This window comes from Rhagoletis zephyria, unplaced genomic scaffold, assembly GCF_001687245.7.
Source record: "Rhagoletis zephyria isolate East Lansing unplaced genomic scaffold, Rhagoletis_zephyria_1.1 Rzeph_scaffold_07562, whole genome shotgun sequence".
NCBI classification, from domain to species: Eukaryota; Metazoa; Arthropoda; class Insecta; order Diptera; family Tephritidae; genus Rhagoletis; species Rhagoletis zephyria.
In genome coordinates, this window is record NW_016164645.1 from 3,289 (window position 1) to 27,715 (window position 24,427).

The 24,427-nt window shown below is 35.3% G+C and overlaps 1 long non-coding RNA gene across 1 annotated transcript; it reads right to left on the minus strand.

Moving 5' to 3' along the window:
* Positions 1–19,017: 19,017 nt before the first annotated feature.
* LOC108374295 (uncharacterized) lies at positions 19,018–23,605 on the minus strand. Its single transcript, XR_001849034.1, has 3 exons — positions 23,527–23,605; positions 23,160–23,164; positions 19,018–19,032 (listed from the first exon to the last, which is right to left on the minus strand). It is a non-coding gene; the product is annotated as an uncharacterized LOC108374295 (long non-coding RNA).
* Positions 23,606–24,427: the final 822 nt, after the last annotated feature.

Genomic DNA, 24,427 nt, shown 5'->3' on the forward strand with positions numbered 1-24,427 from the left:
TTATATTTGACCCGAAACTTTCATTTAACAACCATGTTAACTATGTAATTGCGAAAGCATACTCAGTACTTGGTTTTGTACGTCGTAATAGCACTAATTTCTCTGACCCATATACTTTCAAAGCATTATTTATAAGTTTAGTGCGTTCTCATCTCGAATATGCCGTATTCGTTTGGAGACCACATAGCCAACTTTTTATAAAAAGACTGGAACGTATACAAAAAGTTTTTCTTAAGTATGCTCTTCGGTCACTGAAATTTGAAAGTCCTGTTCCTTCGTACGCTTCGCGTCTCAAGCTGATAAACTTACAATCTTTAGAAAGCCGGAGATCTATCCTTTCTTTAACCTTTACATTTAATGTTATTCAAGGTGTCGTCGATTGCCCCTATCTCTTGGAACGGATAAGCTTCAATGTACCCAGGCGCAATCTTCGAGTCTCTTATCCATTTTACTTGGCAAAAGTCAAGACAAGATTTTCCAGTAATGCTCCCTTGGCGAGATCTATGCGAGAACTTAATATATTATCGAAAAGAATCATAATTGATTTCTCTATGACAAAACAAGCTTTTTTAAATCTCCTTCACAATACTTTGTAATGTTAATATTGTACTAGCATTAGCAAAACCATTTATCTACTAGTCTGTAAGAAATATTGTTTAATAGACTAAATAAATAAATAAATAAATAATAAAACTGTAAATTGTTTGTCTGTTTGTCTGTTTGAACTCACTAATCTCCGGAACTACTGAAAGGATTATCATGGGGTTTTAACTGGTGTATAGAGAGTGACCTCGGACGTAACCTAGGTTATAAAAAAATTGGATCTGATAAGGGGGCCCGTTGATGTGTGTAGGACATCTGTGGCGCCTTAAAAATTTCGCGCTTCTTTGTGTTCATATTTAAAGGATGGGGCGCAATAACTTCGGAACCGTAAGTCACACGACTTTTAAATTTGGTGTGAAGACAGATCTATGATAGATGTTTAAAGTTAAGTATCCATATATATAATAAGTTTGTAAAAGGGGGCGTGGAACATTTTACGGCCGTAAAATTTTAATCAGCTATAACCTAGGAACGATAATTCACATGACTTCAAAATTTAGTGTGTAGACATAATTAAAGTAGGCGCTTATAGCGCTGTAAACATTAGTGAGTTTGCACAAGGTGCCACGGCTCATTCCATAGCCGTGAAATCTCACATCTTTGGACCCCCAACTCACATGACTTTGAAATTTGGGGAGAAGATCTATGGTAAAATATACAAATGAGTGGGGGAGGGTGTGGCGTTTATAGTAAACAGAAAGAGCGTTTGACAGGGGCGTTGCACCTCCAATAGATGGAGTACGTTCAGAAAACCATAACCTAGGACCCATTACAAAAAGACAGCTGAACGGAATGACCTGTTGTAAACTAAACAGGAATGAGAGTTTGCAAGAAGGCGTAGCACCTCACACTACGCATGCCGTCTACGTTCAGAGAATATAAATAAAAAATTCAAGCGCATTTCATTCTTCTTTAGGTACTCTAATCCACCTAACCTTAATAATGAAAAAAGATTCTTAGTAAAGAAAATGATGGCCAATATAATTGCAGCAAGAATTATTACTGGATGCGGCAAAGGAGACGATGTGTTTCTGTAAGGAGTGCTATTTATTTTCACATACCTTCCATTTTAAATTAAAAGTCTGGGATATCCGAATAGTATTTATGCTTCTACACCGTACAAAAAATTAAAGTATTGTTCAAAAGGAGGCCTTAAATTAAATAAGAAAAATAGTTTATATCTCCCTTAATTTAAGGTAAACTGAAAATGTGTTTTATATTTTTATTTGTTTACCATGAACGACGCTATCCAGTGTTGTCAAACATGGGCTTTTCCTACCAAAACTGGTAGGTTTTTTTCCATTTGGTAGGTTGGTAGGCTTGATTGGATTTTGGTAGGTTTGTAATAATAATGAGTAATAGTTATTTGCGAAAAATACGTATACGTATCTCCAAATATTTTAGCAACCTTTTTTACACAAATATTTCACCGGAGCGTTCGTATAATGGAGGCCACAAACATGTAAATATACCTGATTCCTAAGTACAAACGTATACCTTATTATTGCCAATATGCAATCGGACATCCATATATCGTCACCAGAGGGTGAAAAGGTGCCAAGTCCATTTTTTGAAATTTTTTAGGAGAGACGAAAAATCGATGTAGTTTCGTACTACCAGTCATTCTGCATCAAAAACTAAACTTTGAAAAAAATGGACTTGGCACCTTTTCACCTTTAGGTAGCGATATAATTTATGGCGTACTTGGACCAAGATTCCAGAAAAGTCTACCAATGGGCTGGTACTCAACAAACGGCCCTTAGAGCGACAAATGCTTGACCATTTACGAATACCGTTGATACTAGGTATACAGCAGCGTCGTCCATAGTACTACCTTGCATCTTATGTACTGTTGATTCCCGTGATAGTATGACTGGCAGCATTCTCCTTTCAGCGGTTCCGTAACTTAACTTTGCCGCAAACTGTATTGACTTTGGTTGTATTTCCAAATTTTACACGTATTGATAGTATGTCTTCTGCATACATTTGATCTCGTCTAGAATTTATCCAGATAATTTCAGCGATGGATCCTATTTCCCCATTTATAACTTCTTTGGATACATCAATATTGATCGTAGAATTATTTTAGCTCCTTAAAATATTTCCAATTATTTAAGTAAGCCTTCTATCTTATTAATGTCGCTAGGCACGATTTGGGGTTTCAATAGATTTCATGTAAGCATTATACATTCCAAATGTGAATCTAATCTGATCATAAATACGGATTTCCAAACATCTCGACTCCTGCACCAACTATCGGCAAAATCTGTTGTGGATTTATTTCTTTTCATATAAGTAATATACGTTCTAAGTATGAACCACATCAGACTATAAATGTCGGTTTTACAAATATCTCGACTCTGCGCCATCTAGCGGATTAATTCAGCTTTCATATTACATTCAGCCAGGTTCTGCAATTCACTTCCGAGTGAATTTGAACCAAATTCACTTTGAATCCGACATTTGGTGTTCTGTGTTTCACTTTCCGAGTTTCTTTTCCACATTTTTTTCCAAAATGAATTCCGAGTGAATTTGGATGTTCTGATATCCGCGAAAAAAGCTTTGGATTTCATTCACTTCGTTTCAAGTTTTTGGATTTTATGCCTACACACAAATTTTAGATTAGCGGTTGTGATCGTGACGAAAATGTGAGTAAATTTTAAATTATTATTGACATACATTAATATTAAAACTTATAAGAATATTAGAGTAACAAATTTTAAACAATTTAAATGTTTAAGGGGAAAACATAAGAATGCGCAACAGGACACAATCCTTTTCCAATTCATGGAGAACCATCGGGATATCGCTCGAGGCTTTGTGAAAGGTGACAAAGCCAATGTAGATGCCCTCTAGAAGGAGCTGGTAGAAGATTTGAATGCCCTCGGCCCACCACATAAGGATATGTCTGGCTGGAAAAAGGGGAATAAGTTAATTTTTTCTACGTTAATCGACCTTTCTAATGTAAATATTTTAATAGGTTTGGATGGATTGGAAGGCCTTCGTCAGGTAAAAAGTAGCTCACAACACCGAAGCTAGGGCAACCGGAGGACGACCATTCAACAAGAATGTCCTGACGAAAACAGAGGATGCAATTGCTCGTTTATGTGGCATATATACGGTGGTGGAAGGTATTGCCAACACAACAGACTTCGGTGCACCTACTGGAAGCAATGAGATTTCTTCGGAGGCTTCTAGTGACGATATACCATCTACTAGTGTCGCTGCTTCAACACGGTCCCGAAGGCGTGAGCCCGCAGTTTCCGACTATATTGGGGAGCAGACAAGTGGCATGAAAAGTTTGGTAGATGGGTTGCAGGACAATGTAGACGCCACAAACGAAGTAAGCACCAGCATAAAAAGTCTATGCGAAGCTGTGAAGGAAATGACAGTTGCCACACAAGAAGGTAATCAGGAGAAAAAAAGGCATCATCTCCAAATAGAGAGGCTGCGTCACACGAAGATGAGCTCAAACAAAAATGAGCTCAAACAAAGAATGTGAGTTAGAGGAGTTAAAAATGTACTTGAAATACCAAGTAATTAGATACACTCTCCACCTTTGTAAATATGCAGTTTTATGTAAATATCTATCTGTAAATAATTATCTGTAAATATTTTTTTGTAAATAGTTTTTTAATGTACATATGTTATTTTTTAAATAGGAAGTTTAACTTTTGTTTCAATAAAAAGTGAATTATATTTTATTTTAAATATAAATGTTGTTTTATTTAAGGATATGAATTAAATTTTCAGGTATGTGTATCATTATCGCCCCATCAAGTGTAGACTCGGTTAATATTTCTTCAGAAACAGCAGATTCATTTTCATCGTCTTCAATGTCAAACTCAATTAACTCTCGCACTTTGTAGTGTTTGCAAACATTATGCAAAGCGCAGCAAACATTTGTTATTTGTACCACCTTTTGTGGTTGTTATTGAAGACAGCGGGCTAAGCATCTAAACCGGCTTTTTAAAACCCCTATCGTTCTCTCAACAACGTTGCGTGCCGAAGAATTTTTTTGATTAAAAGTATGATGTGCTGTGCCAACATGTGGGTCTCGGTATGGTGTTAGCAAATATGGTTGAAGAGTATAATCAGCATCACCCAAGAGCCAAGACCCGCGATACCCGTTTTCGTATCGCCGCTGGAAATAGTCCTGAGCTCTACTAACACTCCAAAATAAAGCGTCATGGCTTGATCCGGGGCGTCGAGCATCAACTGCTTTGATAACCATATTGTAGTCACAAATATAAAACAAATGGTTTCAACCATTTAGCTCAAATACATAGAGAATCATTTTCATCAAAAGTTACAACACTTACGATATTTGTACATGCGTTCCGTCTATACATCCAATAACGCCAGGAATGCCAAATTTTTGCTGGAAATGTTGTTTCGATTTAGCCAGCTCAACATCCGTCATATTTGATTTAATCTAATGTGGACATAAATGCCTTTCTAAAATTTTGAGCATTCGTTTTGTTACTTTAGCCACCGTACTTCGCCCCATTGCAATGTAGCTATCTTTTCCCACTGCTTTCTAAAACCGCCTTCAGCTAAGAATCTCAAAGTAGCTGCCAGTTGCAGTTGCGTTGGAATGAATGTGCCTTTTATGTGAGGTTCAACAACGTTCAACAGCATAATAAAGGCATCTTTGTTGACTCTGTAGTTGGACACGAAACTACGAAATTTGTTGAACATTTGAATTTCATTTATTTTCATTTCATTTATTTAAGTCTATGGTTACAAAAACTTTACAGACTAGAATACAAAAATTGTCTTAATACTACAGATTAGAAACTAAAACAAAAAGGAGGATTAAAAATAATGAGATAGGATCCTAGACTCAAACAAAGATCTGGGCATCACAAAATCAAGATCAAGTTTATTAAAGATATTATTATATTCATTTAGAGTCTAATAACGGGGGCGAAATCATAATATTTAGATTTAGCACCTTTAACATGAAATGGTAAATGAGACCGTAACGTTCTATTAGGTGTATTGAAGCATATTAGCCCCAGAAGACCCTGAGAATCAATGGAGCCCCTGATAATATCATATATGAACATTAGGGAATGGATGGATCTTCTACTAGCAAGAGACTTAACGTTAATAAGCATACACCGAGCAGCGTAAGATGGAACAGGCTCATTAAAATGAAGCGGTTGCAGAGCAAACCGAATGAAACTTCTCTGCACTCTTTCAATTCTTAGGGAATGAGACGCATATATCGGATTCCAAATTATGGATGCTCATTCCAATTTAGACCGCACTAAGGAATTGTAAAGCAATTTGCGAGTATATGGATCTTTAAAATCTCTAGCATAGCGCTTCATGAAAGCTAAGTTAGAATACGCCTTAGGAATGATGTAACTGATGTGGTTAACAAAGGTTAATCCCGAGTCAAAGAGCACTCCTAGATCCAGGAATTCAACAACATTGCCAAGCTCAACACATGATACTGAGTATTTTGAAGNTATATGGATCTTTAAAATCTCTAGCATAGCGCCTCATGAAAGCTAAGTTAGAATACGCCTTAGGAATGATGTAATTGATGTGGTTAACAAAGGTAAATCCCGAATCAAAGAGCACTCCTAGATCCAGGAATTCAACAACATTGCCAAGCTCAACACATGAGACTGAGTATTTTGAAGGTATTAGATTCCGTGATTTAGACAAGGTCATATGGAAACATTTATTAATATTAAGAGACAGTTTATTTCTAATGCTCCAATCCGTTAGCCNATCTCAAAGTAGCTGCCAGTTGCAGTTGCGTTGGAATGAATGTGCCTTTTATGTGAGGTTCAACAACGTTCAACAGCATAATAAAGGCATCTTTGTTGACTCTGTAGTTGGACACGAAACTACGAAATTTGTTGAACATTTGAATTTCATTTCATTTCATTTCATTTATTTAAGTCTATGGTTACAAAAACCTTACAGACTAGAATACAAAAATTGTCTTAATACTACAGATTAGAAACTAAAACAAAAAGGAGGATTAAAAATAATGAGATAGGATCCTAGACTCAAACAAAGATCTGGGCATCACAAAATCAAGATCAAGTTTATTAAAGATATTATTATATTCATTTAGAGTCTAATAACGGGGGCGAAATCATAATATTTAGATTTAGCACCTTTAACATGAAATGGTAAATGAGACCGTAACGTTCTATTAGGTGTATTGAAGCATATTAGCCCCAGAAGTCCCGGAGAATCAATGGAGCCCCTGATAATATCATATATGAACATTAGGGAATGGATGGATCTTCTACTAGCAAGAGACTTAACGTTAATAAGCATACACCGAGCAGCGTAAGATGGAACAGGCTCATTAAAATGAAGCGGTTGCAGAGCAAACCGAATGAAACTTCTCTGCACTCTTTCAATTCTTAGGGAATGAGACGCATATATCGGATTCCAAATTATGGATGCTCATTCCAATTTAGACCGCACTAAGGAATTGTAAAGCAATTTGCGAGTATATGGATCTTTAAAATCTCTAGCATAGCGCTTCATGAAAGCTAAGTTAGAATACGCCTTAGGAATGATGTAATTGATGTGGTTAACAAAGGTAAATCCCGAATCAAAGAGCACTCCTAGATCCAGGAATTCAACAACATTGCCAAGCTCAACACATGAGACTGAGTATTTTGAAGGTATTAGATTCCGTGATTTAGACAAGGTCATATGGAAACATTTATTAATATTAAGAGACAGTTTATTTCTAATGCTCCAATCCGTTAGCCTATTTAAGTCACATTGAAGTGCATAAACATCTGACGGGCAGGTAATCTTACTAAAGAGTTTCAGGTCGTGCGCGTAAGTAAAAATTTAGAATGACTAAAACAAGCCCCAATGTCGTTTATAAACAAAACAAATAATACAGGACCAAGAATACTACCCTGAGGCACACCCAAAGTGGCCACAAAGGGGTATGATTTAGAATTCTCGATTTCAACAAAGGAGATTCTATTAGTGATATAGGACCTTAACCATGATAGGAATAGGATAGGCAGAAACCGAGACTTTTAAGCTTTCCTAATAAAATGTGTGCGATACGGTATCAAATGCTTTTGAGAAATCCGTATAAATTGTATCAACTTGCAAGCCGCATTTGAAAGCAGAGATGCAGTACTCAGAAAAGACTGTCAAATTGGTAACTGTCGAGCGCCCACAAACAAAACCATATTGATGCGGGTCTAAAATTCGTTTGATGGAGAAGCATAATTTTTCCTTGACTACTTTTTCAAATAGCTTCGAGCAAGAAGTATGTTTAGAAATTGGCCTATAATTTTTTATATCACTCTTATTACCGGATTTGAAAATCGGTGTAATAGAGACAACCTTCCAACGATCGATAAAAATACCTGTAGAAAGAGAGAGATTAAAGATATATGTTAAAGGCACTGAAAGAGACGAACTGCACTTCTTAAGCAAGAAAGAGGACAGTCCATCAAGATCTCTTTTTAGAGATGTCTTTAAGGCGGAGATGCCATTAACAACGTCGAGTTCAGTGACAGCCATTAATCCAAAGTCTACAGAGTTAGAGGTATTACAATTTGAAAAATTATAGCAATCAGTATCAGCGACAAAATTCGATTTGAAAAAATCTGCAAAGAGATTTACCGAATCTATCAAACCAGTAGACGACTTTTCGTTAAAGTTTAAATAAGTAGGAATATTTGAGCACCCTTTTTTGGAACGAATTTATTTCCAGAAAGCTTTGGGGTTTGACTTTATCTCAAGTTCGTAACGAGCGATATAATTATTGCATAATAATTTGTCAAGCTCATTAAATTGGAACATAAAATTTAAATATTTCTCTTTATGACTGATATTATCGGTGGCTTTATGTAATTTAAAATATTTGTTCCTTTTATTCTTTAACCTCTTTAGCTTTTTAGTGTACCAAGGTAGCTTGTGTATGCGAGCCGGAAGAAGAGAAAGATTGCTGTGGAGAGTTTCTTGAATGCTAAGTAGGAAGGCTTCAAAGCACTCCGAGACATTTTTTGAAAGAAAAAGCGAATTCCAATTAATTTCAGATATGATTGAATTCAAAAGTTCGAAGTTGGCATTTCGAAAATCAAAAGACCGGGTACCGTCATTTGAGGATGAAAAGTAATCGACAAATTTAAGTGATAATAATAAAGGGACGTGATGCATATCCGATTTACAGATGGGAAAATTACTTTCATTTAGCTGGAAAATCATATTTTCATCTATAAAAATTAGGTCAAGAATATTACTAAGCTTATTGAGAAGGGAAATTATTTGGGTAAGATTGATGCTAAAAGGACTGTCCAAAAAGTTAATTTCATGGGAAAAATTTACATTAGTAGGTGTTAAGGTAGCATTATTTAACAAATTAGACCAAACAATTCTATTTAGATTAAGTCTCCTAATATACAAAAATGGCTATCGACATTCTTTTTATAAAGATTAATAATATTATTAACATGAGATGTATATAATGATTCTAAGCCCCTGGGTGGTATGTAGGATACACAAATGAACAGTTTACCAGGCGTACCAGAAATGCACACACAAAGCTGATCAAGAAGGGAATCTCGGTTCATAAGCTGAATAATTGAAGACCTAAGAGTACGCCTCACCGCAATCAAAACACCACCACCTCTCGAGAAACCAGTTTTGTTTGCATCCCTGTCTTTGCGATATGTTTGAAAGAGATTTGGGTCGAAAAATTCCGCATCAAAAAAATCATTGTTGAGCCAGGTTTCAACAATTATATAAACATCATAATCACAACGGGATGTAGCCAAAAATACTTCTTTACACTTCGTAGGCATACCGGAAATATTTTGGTAATAAACATTTAAGCTAAAACTTTTTGAGATCGGACCATTGCGATTAGAGTTAGAATTAGGGTGGCAATTGCGACCCAGGCTGCTGCCTGGGAAAAAAGCGAAACGGTCGGACATTGATGCCTACTGGCCATACATTTGGATCCAACAGCTTGTTGAAGAAAACTGAGGAAACGCCGAGTTTAAAATTTATACTCTTCAAATTTTCCAGGGAATCTTCTTTTTTAACAAGTTTATAGCATGACAAACAATTACTAGAAATGCCAGAATGTTTAACAACATAGGCAATTATATCCTCTTCGTTGACAGACGTTTTAAACGAAGAAATATGCAACCACTTTTTATTAAGATTAACATCTAGTTCAGTTGACATATTCTGACCAACAACTGCATTTTTAAACTTAGACACTTTCTTGTTGCGCACAGTAATCCAGTCGGTGGGAGCAGAGTCTTTAGCAGCTACGGCGGCGACGTTGGCAGAGTCACGACGTACTCGTCCATCGATAGACGCAGAAAGCGGGGCGGAAGCAGAACCAATCTCATTATCTTTCATGCTGCATACAGTAGTCAAATTGGTGGGATCGTTGGCAGAGTTTTCAGCAGCTTCGACGTCGGCATTAGTAGAATCACGACGTACAATTCCATCAACAGATTTAATAAGCAGAGCGGCAACGGAAGCAGTCTCATTCGGCTCACCAGCAGCAGCAGTCATTTGAGCAGAAGAAGGAGAATAAAAAGGAACAGAAGTGGGCGCAACAACAGCATTAGGCTCTCCGGTCACAGTGACTGATGGGATAACTGGAGATTCGCGAATTGAGCCATCTGACTGAACTTTGTTGTTAGAATTATTAGAAACACGTTTTTGAGAACGTAGATTGTAGGCATTGTTTTTAGATTTTGCATTAGGCACATTTTTACTGACGCGTGAGCATCTCTCATCATAAGCAGCATTTATTTGCGAGTTGTTATTGCACGAGAATTCAGCAAATTAACATTTTAGCACATTGAGTTCTTTAGATAAATGAGTGATCGTTGCTATTAAGTTCGATGAGACACGTAAGCAGTTATTGCAAACAAAGACAATGTTCTTATTTTCCGCGAAAATTTCCGAAATCACATTTAATTGGATATTTGCACATATTGTATGAAAACTATCTTTGCAAATTTTGCAAGTAATGTCAGGTTCAGAGTTTATGGGTTTATTACAATCTGAGCAGATAGCACTTCTAGGCAGTGGCATCACCACTGTATAATGAAATTAACTTTTAAATTAGATAAACACGGAGCGAGCAAAAACATGACCTTTCGCAATGACTGCACTTTCTATCTTGCAAATATTACATATTTACACCGATTCAGGAACCTCTAATGGATTGGAATGATCCCGGAGTATTCGTCTATCAAGGGCTTCTTCTGCATGCTCCTCAGTTTCCATAAATATGGTAGCAAATGCAATTAAAGCACTCATTTTTCGTTTTTCATTTAAATCTTTGTTATCTATTTGTGTATAACTGACAACTTTGCTTGCTAAAAGTTTGTTAGATTGTGTCAAATTGGCAGATGTCAGATGTAAAGTTCATTATTAGGGTGAATGCAATCCGAGTGCGAAAATGAACAAATATTTCGTTTCCCAGAACACCAAAATTAAATTCACTCGGATTTGGATTCATTTCCAATTTCACTTTCACTCGGATTCCAGAACCTACCTGATTGTCATCGGTTTCTTAGCTAAGTTTGAAGTTTCAAGCCTGTAGCTTATCGGGAAGTTTGTTAAATATTGGTTCCGAAATTCCAGGACATACATAGATACATACATACTAGGGATGTTGCGTCCGCGGATGCGGATGTTTAAAAGCTAACATCCGCGGACGCGAATACGGATGTCAAATATTTTTAAGAAATAATTTTGGTGAGTATATTAAGTGATTTAGGTAAATAAAAAATGGAAAAGTTATTAATTTTTAAAAATGGTTTTCTATTTAGTACTTAAATTAAAAAATTGGAACATTGTATTTAAGAAAGAGTAATTTTGCTGCCTTTTTGGGTTACAGCCTGTTTCCTAACGGGTCGTACATCAAACCTGCGCCACTAAATAACTACTCGCTCGAGGCGACAAACTTGAAAATCTTGAAACTTGACAAATTATTTTCTGTTGACGCTGCACCGGTTGAGAGGAGAGAGCAGCCTCGGATGTATCCTCTTGACTTTCATCTTCACAATCTGGTATCATGACAACATCGCTGTTTAAACACCGTTGTGTGCCAATTTGGAGAACCAGTTCTTTTGGTTGTTCCAGAATTTAGAAAACCTGTTACGTCAACAGCGTTTTTCGCTTTTAGTTTTTGTAATTCATTTCTAATCCTGTCTTCTGTGACCGGTTTGAAAAATGTGTGCTCATAGCGACGTTGTGAATAGGTGGATATGGCGAATAAATTGTTTTTTTTTTCAGGAATGAGAGTTTCGAAAAAAAAACTGTTTTGAAAGACGTGGCTCCCAGCACAATTAATTTAAAATCTTTTTATTTTGTTAAAAAGGTACTCCGTTTTTTTAATTATTTGAATTATTGGAATCACGGACGATAAAGGTCTCAGACCTGCTTTGTTCCCTGCTGACTTTTTGGAAAGGTTCGCCTGTAATTAATAGCTTGTAATTAGTTTATTTTTATTAGTTAGCTGAGCTCGGCTTTTCCTTCAAATCCGTTTGGTTGTTCCATTCCATGCGCTCAATGTGTTTTGATATATTTTTTGAGGCGAATGAACGCAAATTTTCGACATATCGTTAATACTATTTTAAAAGGTCGTATTTCACATTGTCGCAGACATGCAAAAAACTACAACTAAATAAATTTTTTGTATTGCCTAAAACGATGTGGGGACTTAAGATTCGATGAAATGCATCATATTCAATAAAAAAGTGAATTTTGGATCCTTAGTTAGTTGCGGCTTTTTGTATTTCAGCGACGATGTTAGTTAAGCCCTTTCCATACTATACTAACGATATATTACATCCCAAGTCCCACTCCTCAATAGATGTAAAACTCACCAACTTATTTACTTATCGATGGTCCTGTGCAATAACCACACAACTCGAAATTCAAAAAACAAAAACTGTTACTACTGTTAAGTGGCTCTTGTCTCTAACTCTTGTCTAATCCATTTCCATCCCACACTAAAATAAGAAGTAAGGATTGCTAAAGTAACTACAAAAGATTATACATGGATTCGACAAGGATTATAGACATGAGGCACTTAAAAGTAGTAACGGTTATTATTTTTTGAATTTTGAACTGTGTCATTATTGCACAGCAGGGTTGTTGCGAATATTATTCCGAAATAAAAGTCCTTTCCGGATAATAAACAAACCGCCTGTCGAAATTAAACAAATTTGGTATCATTTGAAAGAGGAAGGAAATAGCTTTTAAACAGAAATAACGAACGATCTTAATTTATATTTTTTTTTATAATTTAATACTAAAGAAATGCATACACCTGACACACGGTTTGTTCTATGGTACTTGATTAATATTTTTATTGAAATATTTTTAAATATGTGGCTTTCCCGGTTAGACATTTCAGTTATAAATATATTAAAGTCCTCTTTAATTTGGTACCAAACTTGTTTAATTTGGATAAGCGGTTTGTTTATTATCCAGAAAGGACTTTTATTTCGGAATAATATTCGCAACAACCCTGTTGCACAGGACCATCGATATCATTTCATCTTTATTTCGATGCGTGCTAATTTTGACAATTAACACAAAATTAAACTAAATGTTTTTGTTTTCGAGTTGAAAGGCTAATAACAGGAAACACGGAACTTAAGCATAATAAGTTTTATGAGAAAAATTAATTACACTTTTCTAAGAAAAAGTAGAAAAAACTAGCGATGCATCGAGTTTTTTCCTTTGACAAATAATATTCGATAGTTACATAATTCTTACTTAATTAAAGGTAATCTTTTAATGCGCAAATATACAACTCTCTTTATCTCAGTATATCCAGTAAACAAACTTAGCTATTTTTTCACCAAATTAAGGGTGTTGTGCAGCAATTCAATGTGGTGAAAATTATTTTAGCACTGGGAAATGGATAGAAAAATATTTCAGTGCGCTTGAACATCTCAGGTTTCACCGAAATCCCAAATCGCCGAAAACGAAACCAAGGGGAAAAATTGTTTCTCTCAGGTTTCGTAGATTTTGGATTATATCTAGGCCATACATACTCTAAGGTATCGGACAAAATTAATATTAACACCAATCTCCTTCTCTCAAACATGAAAATTCACTTATTCTTGAGACACCTTTTAACAAAGGAAAATTAAAAAAGCACAACATGAAACTAAAGGGTAGTTTATACTTAAGTTCCACCACTTTTTCGCATTATACTTGCCTCTCTTCGCTTGCCTTGTATTATTTTGAGGTTAATAAAAAAGTATTCGATAAAAAAATCAGCGATTAGCTTTCTATGAAAATCAAGTCTGCAGTATTTTTTAATGTAATGTAACAGTCCAAGATATTAAAAAGTTTTTTGGCGCGGAATCCACCAAACTAAAAAAAGGGAAAATATAGTTTTCTTCGAGCATTTTCGGCCTTATTTCACACTAAAATAAAATAGTTCTATATACTCTTCATTACCAATATGTTTTCGGTGGATAGCTATTTGTAACGTAACAGCCTTTTGAACTAATTTAATTTTCAAGTAACATTTTTTTCATGTTTAGTTAAAGATCGGGCTCCTTTTACAAGCAACATTGGAAGCTATTCAACGTGTTATTGTCCCATAGCTAAACCTGTAATTTTTTCTAACTTATATAAACTGAGAAGATAAGAATTACGTAGAAAAATAAAAAACGCGATATTTGTATTATTTCAAAAAGGAACGAACTCAAAAGAAGCGAAATATGAAGGCAAAAGAAGAAGAAGATTTTCGGATTAAATAATAAAAACGTATTGGAACTATTTCGCCTATTTTTCTAGTACTACTACTATTCTTCAAAATGCCATTAAAGCCGTTTTTCGTGAAATTAACCGCGAAAAACTCAACATCTTGGCGCAGTTCTAAGATCGAGTTCGAGTTATACGCAGAAAATTACTTCGGAAACGACCTACAGCTGTAGAGCATTACTTTGAGTTACTTTTCACATTACAAGACTACTGAATTCATGCTACTTATTGCATAAAACACACTAAATACCTAATTATAGTCTTATCGCTACACGTATATCGCACAGGTAAAGTAACAGTATTTTTCTGTTACGTACCAGTCCGACTATGTTTTACAAATATTGGCCTTAACATTAATTTTATCAGTTCAATTAATACGTAGTTCTTTAATTCCATCCTGAAGCTAGGAAGCTGTGTACCAACTTTTGAAAACATTATATTAGGAGAGCAGACTTTTTCAATAATATAAAGCAACTTTAAAAAGTACTTCCAAAAATTGTAATGCAACAGTCCGCTGTTGAAACATTCATAACTCCTAAACCACAGGAGTTACAAAATATTTTTGTATATATTGAATAATCCCACATACTTATGCTTTCAGATGCATGAAGAAAAATTATCCGAAAATTGTATTCTCGCGAGTTTCAGCGGTATTTAAAAATTAGTGTGAGCCAAAATGTAATGTAACAGTCCGCGTTTTGGGCCATATGAATATAGTACTTCTTAACTTTTTCCCGAAAATTTTCATACAGGCTCGAAACTATGTCCCGCTCAAAAATTATTATTTTTTATTGAAACATTAGGTCCAACGTTTTCGCTAGCAATTCACGTTCACGTTTGGTTTTGTGGTCAACAGAAGGCATATCCTCCATTGCCGTCTTAAAAAACCAGACGAAAGCGTTATACCTCTGCTACCACCAGCGGGTTCCGAGTTGAATACTTTCAGAGCTGGAGCATCGGTGGCCATTCGAACGACATGGCCAAGCCAGCGGAGCCGCTGTACTTTAATTCGCTGCACTATGTCCATGTTGTTCTAAAGCTCATACCGCGCATCGTTCCATCGTCTGAGGTACTCTCCATCGCCAACGCGTAAAGGCCCGTATATCTTCCGCAAAATCTTTCTCTCGAATACTCCAAGAGCCGCCCCATTGGATGTTGTCATTGTCCATGCTTCTGCGACATATACCAGCACGGGCATGATGAGTGACTTATAGAGAGAGGACTTTGCTCCTGAACTGCCTACTCAGCCCAAAGTAGCACTTACTGGCAAGAGTGATTCTGCGTTGGATTTCTACGCTGAAATTGGGCCGAATGAATAAAAACAAAGCAATTGCTTTTTCTTAAAATTTTACTTCAATTTCAATAACTTCAATTTTATTTGAATAAATCGAGTAAAGTGTAAGAAATTTTAGTAAAAAGCAATTGCTTATTTTTTATTCATACGGCCCATTATTATCGGTGTTAATGCTGGTTCCCAAGTACAACGTGGCGACGAATAATTGTTACCCCGGTTTTTTTGAGAAATAAAAGGGTCCTTTATAGATTTTGAGGAAAAAGTATTTTATTCTTAACTTTCCACAGATTTTACTTTAGTTGTATTAATTAGTTTTTAAATTTTAAACCTTATTTACATTTGGCAGCAGTGTAAACTTTGAGAGAAAACTTCATTTGGCACGCAGGTCTTCGTCAGTTAATTTATTCCATATCTTCTGTAACCATAGGCAAATTTTCTCCATTTTGAGTCCCCTATACTCCCCCTTTTGTCCACCATAAGGCCTCATACTTAAAAATCGAATAGACTCGGAACTGGTGACTAGGACGGCCATTCATTCGACCAACCTTATACAGTTTTTTCTTTTTGTATTTTTTTTGTACAAAGCCTAAGAAAAAATACACCTGAAAAAGACTTGCGTGCCAAATGAACTTTTCTCTCAAAGTTTAAACTGCTGGCAAATGTAAATAGGGATTAAAATTTAATAACTAATTTTTACTACTAAAGTAAAATCTGTGGAAAATTAACAATAAAATACATTTTCGCAAAATCTATAAAGGACCCTTTTATTTCTCAAAAAAAAAACCGGGGTAACAGATGAAATGAAATTCTATACTTTCTCGAAATTATAACTGTCAAAAGTGACGTCGGTGCCAAGGTGCGAATGTGCTGACTGTTTGTTTGAGATACTTCGTATTTTCCTCGTTTATCACCAGACCCATTCCCTTTGCCTCCTTATCCAACTTGGAAAAGGCAGGACAGACTTCGCGCGCCAGCAATTGCACGCTCTTGTAGTAAATTGTTCCTGAGCGGTTCAGTTCTGCAGTTCGCGAGATCACCGCTTATAAAAAGAAGGAGCTCTTCTTTATATAATTAGTGTAGGTAACACAGAGCAACACCGATTTTGATGCGGCAAATGTTAAAGATGTTTTTGATAGACATTTTTGTACTGATTACGAATCCGTAAGTATAAAGTTTCCATCAGCTCCAGTTTTTACGAAAAACGTGGTGAAAGTGTAAAAAAATCGCGTTTTTTGCAATATTTTAGAACCTCTTGCAAGGAAACAAGAGGTGATAGAACCTACCACTTACAGGTCTATTCTGCACGTTACCGAAGATTTTGTGACCGAAAAATTTTATTACCAAAAAATGTTACCACTTCTAGTCACCGCGATTCTAGGTACGTTGGTAATTTAGTGAAAATATTCAGCTAATTCAGCTATGAAGATTTGTGTAAATTCCTATATTTCATATTTCACAGGGCAATATTTTGTTACCAGTTTATGAGATGGTAACAAAATTTACCGGTTACAAGAGAGCACAGAATGCGAAAAAGGTTTACAAATTGACAGACACTTTAATTACCGGTTACAAAACTTATATTACCAGCGCAGAAAAGGCCTGTTAGGCTTAAATTAAAGCTAGAACTACAGACTACTATCCCTGAAAATACTATTCCTGCTCCTTGCCCTAATGGTCACCTATACTCATTCATGTTTTATCGTCCAACAACAACAAAAAATACTGGAAAATTATGCAATTGAAAAAAAATGTGTCGAAATCATTTTCCTGTCATAAACATATCGATGGTCCTCTAAAATAACGACACAATTCAAAATTCAAAAAATAAAAACTCGTACTATTGTTAAGTGGCTCATGTCTTTAATTGTTGTCTTATTCATGTATAATCTTTACTACTTACTTTAGCTGGGATTAGACATGGGTTAGCCAAGCATTAGGGACAGTATAAGGGATTTGACTTTTTGATTTTTGAGTTGTGTCGTTACTGCAGAGGACCATCGATATGTGAATTTATATATTTCAATTTTTAGTTACATATACATTAGGGTGCCCATCGAAAATGCTTTTTTTGGGAATTTCAAGAACCTACCCCCTACTTTTGGTCCTTTCTATGAGAAATAGAATTGCCTGTTTTTGTAGATTTTTTGAAGGTCGTGAAGGTCGCGACCTGTCGATTTATGTCAGAAAATGGGATTTTGTAGATTTATGGGTTTTTGAATGACTACTTTTGATTCGATTTCAAAGATCGAATATGGTCTGAGAAGAGGATATATAGGCCTTCAAAATGGTATATAATGATCTATTTTCGGACTTGGCTTGTTGGGATTTTTTATCGGGTAAAAAAAAACATATTTCTCATATTATTTGTTAATCTTAACCATCGATAACTTTCACCATTTCAAAATATGTAGTACTGTTTAAAAGTACATTTATCTTCAAACAAACTGATACCTCATTTATTGAAATCGCATAAAAATTGTCGAAGTTAGGCAACTTTTCTTAAATACAGCCTTGAAATTATATGTTTGTGTACTGTATTTTTATATATTTGCGCAGTGTGGCTAAGAAATTCATCAATATTTACTCAACATTTATATATACCATGGTTATTTAGCAGAAATTAGGTTTTTTAGAAAATTTTAGCGCGGCACCGCCCACTTATATCATATATGTGTATCTCAAAAACTATTTCACCGATCTCGACCCAATTTGGTATACACACTGATCTGCCCATCCTTAAGCACCATACTGAAAACTTTTCTAATCGGTTGGGATTTTTTTTATTTTGGATATTGAATACGATCTTAGTCTACAAAACAACTAACATGAATTCAGCATTTCTTTAGAAATTTTTGCTCGAACCAAAGCAGGTCATACAGGTCATTAAATCTATTTTATTAATTATATTGTGCAGTTAAGAGAAAATTTAATTCTTTTCTTTGTTTGAGTATTGTTTATTTTTGGGTACAAAGTTAGCAACACTTTCTTCGATGTAAGTAATGTTATTTAATGCGTATTGCATATTTAGAAAAACCTTATAATTTAAAGTGAGGTTAGGTTATATAATATAAATATTTTCTGTTAAAAGACAATGCCAAACAACAACCAAGTGAACGATTTATGGCTTATCGGAAGGGCCTCAGAAAATATGACCAATTGTGTCTTTCCAACAAATAAACAGGTTTTAAGTCGGCTTCTTCATGAGCATATTAAAAATGAAAAAAATGTATAATACAGTGCTCGATTAATATCTTCTGAAGTTGTTGAGTTTTGGGAAAAGAATAACATGTTATTTGCAGATGAACGGAATATAATTTCGAAGGTAAGAAAACTGCACGCAGAATGGCAAAATTTATCTATAACTTGGACCATATGTTCGACATAGCTTCTGCCAAAAATAATCAAATAGCGCGTAACAACAATGAAGATGCAACTATAAAACTAGAAATGACAACAAAGCTGAGTAACAAACGTAAAAGAATTGAAAGTGAATTCCTCAATCGCCTGATCAGGACTATGGGTCAAAAAATGAGGAAACCCTGTTTGAAAAACATAATTTTAAAGTTGATCTACTGTTTACCCCAAACACAAATAATAAAATTGACTTAATGACGGATGGTGCATGTGCTGCTTTGGATCGAGCAAAAGTTTCCAATAGAAATGCTGCATTCATTTTAGCTGCAATATGCCATGCGTTGCAGTGTAATTTGCAGAATATCTGCTGCAATGTAGAATCCATAAGACTTAGGGCTGGTTGTTCAATGTCTGATTAGCACAAATCGGAGGTAGAAGCTCCGGTTAAGCACAACTACTGCTTTATCGATCACATGTTACATGCATGATGTCGAAATCGTCGATAGTATAGTGGTAGTGATAACCAGACATTAAACAACCGGCCCTTAAACGAATAAAATATCGGGAAAAGATTTCAAATATATTAAAAGATTATTTTAATCCAGACACATTATTTACAGTCCATTGGGATGGAAAATTGCTGCCAACATTAATGTCAAAGGAGAACGTTGATCGAGTAGCTGTGATTGTATCAGGAGAAAACGAAACTTTTAGGTGTACCAGCTATTAACAATGGAACTGGTGAAGCTCAAGCACAAGCAGTTTACGACCTACTTCAAGACTGGAATATAGGAGATCGCACAGTAGCAATGTACTTCGATACTACTTCAAGCAACAGTGGTTTAGAAAAAAGGGGCGTGTGCTTTGCTGGAAAATAAATTAAAAAGAAAGGCCTTCTTCCTTTAGCTTGCAGACACCATATAATGGGGTTACCAGTTGGTGCAGTATTTAATACTCTTTTTGAACCCTCCAATGGGCCCAATATTAAGCTCTTTGAAAGATTTAAAACTAACTGGAAAAATATTTCTAAATTTGAATACAAATCTGCATTAGAAGATCCTAATATTATTAATCAGATATCACTAGTTCGGGATGAGTTGATCGCTTTCTTTCGAAATCAAATGGAAAGTGTCCAGCCAAGAGATGATTACAAAGAGCTCCTCCAACTGGCATTGCTCTTTTTAGGTAAAGATTTTCATAAAATTGCTCCTATCATGGCTCCTGGAGCTGTTCATTGAGCAAGGTGGATGGCAAAGATAATTTACTGTTTAAAAATTTATTTATTCCGGAATCAGTTCGTCTTAACTAGTAGAGAACTTAACTCTTTGCGTCAATTCAACATTTTTACAGTTCGAATATATTTGAAAAATTGGTATGCATGTCCTAAGCCTACGTTAGCTCCGTTCAATGATCTGAAATTACTAAAGGAACTTATAGAATACAAACACAACAACTGTAAATTATCGGAAGTAGCATTTAACAGCATGTCTCGACATTCTTGGTATTTAAGTGAGAAATTAGTCGCACTGGCATTTTTTGAACCTTCTGTGCCGGATGAAATAAAAGGAGCCATGATATTAGCTTTGACAAAAAAGGGTTAGACGCACCTGGCCGAACGATAAAAATAAATAAAAATTTAATTCCAAAGCAAGAACTACCAGACTTTGTGACGCAAGATACCTTAAATTTTTTTTAAGCAATGAATGTTTCAGAAGGCTTTCTGAAAAAAAAAAACTTAGTTTATGGTGTGAAAATCCGAACTACCTCAAAGCACAAAATAAAATTTAGAAATTAAATGTTGTAAATGACGCAGCTGAACGTGGAATTGCGTTCATTGAAAATTACAATTCAATTTTAACGAATCAGGAAGACCAAAAACAGTTTCTTCTCCAAGTTGTAGAAAACCATCGTCTACAATTTCCAAACTAAAAAAAAAATACATTCATTCAAGGACTCATTATTGATTAGGACTCTTTCGTTTAAAAATAATTGATTACATTCTATCTAAACTGATTTTAAAATTTAAATAAAAAGATGTATGAAAAAATTAAATATCTTGCTTTTATTTCACTCAAAGGGCAGCGATTTCTATCCGATTAGAAAAATTTTCAGATCAGTGTGTATACCAAATTTGGTCGAGATCGGTGAAGTAGTTTTTGAGATACACATATATGATATAAGTGGGCGGTGCCACGCCTGTGTTGCTAAAATTTTCTAAAAAAACCTACTTTCTGCTAAATAATCATGGTATATATAAATGTTGAGTAAATATTGATGAATTTCTTAGCCACACTGGGCAAATATGTATATAACACACTACACAAACATATAATTTCAAGGCAGTATTTAAGAAAAGTTGCCTAACTTCGACAATTTTTAAGCGATTTCAATAAATGAGGTATCAGTTTGTTTGAAAATAAATGTGCTTTTAAACAGTATTACATATTTTGAAATGGCGAAAGTTATCGATAGTTAAAATTTAAAAAAATTATGAGAAATATGTTTTTTGCTTAGCCTATAAAAAATCCCAGCAAGCCAAGTCCGATAATAGCTCATTATATACCATTTTGAAGGCCTATATATCCTCTTCTCAGACCATATTCGATCTTTGAAATCGAATCAGAAGTAGTCATTCAAAAACCCATAAATCTACAAAAACCCAGGTCTACAGGTCGCGACCTCTAAACGACCTTCAAAGAATCTACAAAAATAGGCAATTATATTTCTCATAGAAGGGAACAAAATTAGGGGGTAGGGTCCATCCATGACATCCATGACATGATTCAATAATTAACCGGGACGTTACACATTCCATTTTCCCCTTTCAGTTTTCAACACACTCACACTTTTTCACTAACACTCTCTTATTTATGACTTGAATGGGCAACTTGCTTTAAATTTTTCCCTTTCACTTGAGTTTCAATTTTGCTATCAATTTTGTGAAAATAAAAAAATACTAAGCTTCAGCATGCTAAAATGTTAATCTACAATGGAATTAATAACGGAAAATATTCTTCAGAAGCTAGCTCTTGAAGACGACATGTTGATAATGAAATTGATTCTCAAATTGAATGCAGCCTACGTAATGACTTTCTATTTTGATAATTTTTGACAAGCAATGAGTGTGAGGAAATTGAAAAGCAAAACTGATTGTGTGTCGTCAGCGTAAAGGTTTGCTCATTATTGACATTCGAGTTTTGATACTCCCTTAACTCCCTTACAAAAGCTTTGCACACACACACGAACCCACACACAGTGCTTGCTAAGGGAGCCAATTTTATCAAGAGGGAGCGAGAAAACAGTTTTCTGAGCTAACTTTTTATTATTGAATCATGCATCCATGATAAAAACATTACAACGTAAAATCATGATAAAAAAATAGGAAGGTAGAACCGCTGAGAGGGATTTTTTAAATTCTTGACGTTTGCAAGCAATTTAATTTTAAACACATACTCACAAACACATTCTCATTTTCAATCTCAAACAACAACAACTTTGAACAATTCCTTTTTTTTACAACGCTTTTCAACTATACTTAATGTGACCAACTATTTCATAGCTCAAAGAAGTACAGATTAGGTTGGGTTAAGTTAACGCCGCGAGCCGATTACGAAGTTTCGAATGCGGCTAATTTCGATACATGAGAGCTCAGTGTTTTTTCAGAAGTGCGAGCCAAAATTCTTCCACCTTAGTCTCGCGAAGGTTGGACAGTGTAAAAGAAAGTGTGGACGTTGAGCCAGATCAAAAGGGGTGTATAAAAGTCGTCCTTTAACCAAAAGTTCCACATCCTCTACATAGGCGCAGCCCACTTTTTCCAATTCCTCTAGAAGGTGGTTTACAACCGCAATAAAGAGCAAGGGAGAGAGAACGCCCCCTTTTGGAGTGCTCCTGCTTGGAGTGCTTGATTCTGCTCTGAGTGCAGATGCTCTCACACTCCGCCGTGACAGTTCTGCCATGAAGTAAGCTTATTAGGTTGGTTTCAACCCTCAGATTATGAATATACTTGACTATTGCCTCTGGAGTGACATTGTTGAAGGCCCCCTCGATATCAAATAAGGCCTCTACTGCATAATCTACATGCATGAAGGCTTCCTCTGACGACATTCCCAATGTGTGTAGGGCGGTATTCACCAACCTTTTCTTGCAATAAGCATATTGAGCTCTTGAAAGACAGTCAGGAGTAATCGCGTTTCTTATGTATAGGTCTATCAGTTCCTCTAATGTTTTTAGCAAAAACGAAGAGACTGATAGGTCTAAAATCCCTACGGGAAATATCAGAGCCTTTTCCTGCCTTCAGGATGAACGCAACACTGACTACGCTTCAAGCCTTGGGGATGTACCCGGTCCTCGCGCAGTTCTCATAAATAGGATCCAACCAATTGCACGACACCATCAGAGCCCTTTGCAGTTGCGCAGGATGCCATCGGTCCCCGGCGACTTTAATGGTTTAAACGAATTTATCGCCCAGGCCATGTGACGACCATCCAGAAGATGGGAGAAACAAACGCAAAAGCATTTATATCATGCGGCAAAAAGTGCGATAGCGATCCGTAAATTGTCGCTAACTGGTTACAGAATCTCTCTCCTAATGTACAAAATTTCGCAAAGAAGTACATTTGACTGTACTTCGAAGTACGATGTACAAGAGCGCAAAAAGAAGTACTGTACTTCCGAAAGAAGTACGGTTGGTCACATTAACTATACTATAAATATAGCAAAGGTAAGGTAGGTATCATATCAAAGACATACAATTAGAAAAACTCTAGATATGTATGTATGTACACATGTAGGCATATACTAAATGGGAGCAAACAACATTTTGCTTGCATAGTTTTTTGTTCTCTTTTCACTGCAAGTTGAATTATTTTAGTAGATATTGCAAAATTTTATACAGACAAGACAAAAAGTATAACATAAATTTAAAAAAAAAAAACTTTTTAATGTACCACGCTTTTATAAATGGACTAAAATTAGAAGATAATAATTCCCAGTCCCATAGAACTTGTTTTGATAACTTTTGATTTTGAAATTTTAGCAAAAGTCATTATAAACAATTTATGAGATTGAAAATGAAAAGCGCGGGGCGCATGTAATAGGCCTGATTTGAAATTGAAGAGCAATATATGTATGTATATGGGTATATTAAGAACGACCGCTTAAAATCGATCTCAAATTTGTATTTTCGCTGTAGAAATTTTAGGTCTATGTTATCAAATAAAACACCTCTTTGAGGTAAAATTTTCGAGTGACGAAAGCTGAACTAGAAACACAAAACTTATGATATCAATTTCGTGACGAAAATTATACGCGTTTTTTAACTGCCTTTGAAAGGTACGGAAAATCTCTATTATTCAAACGAATCGTTGCAAAAGTTTTGTTTTTTATTTTGTGTTTCTAGCTGTA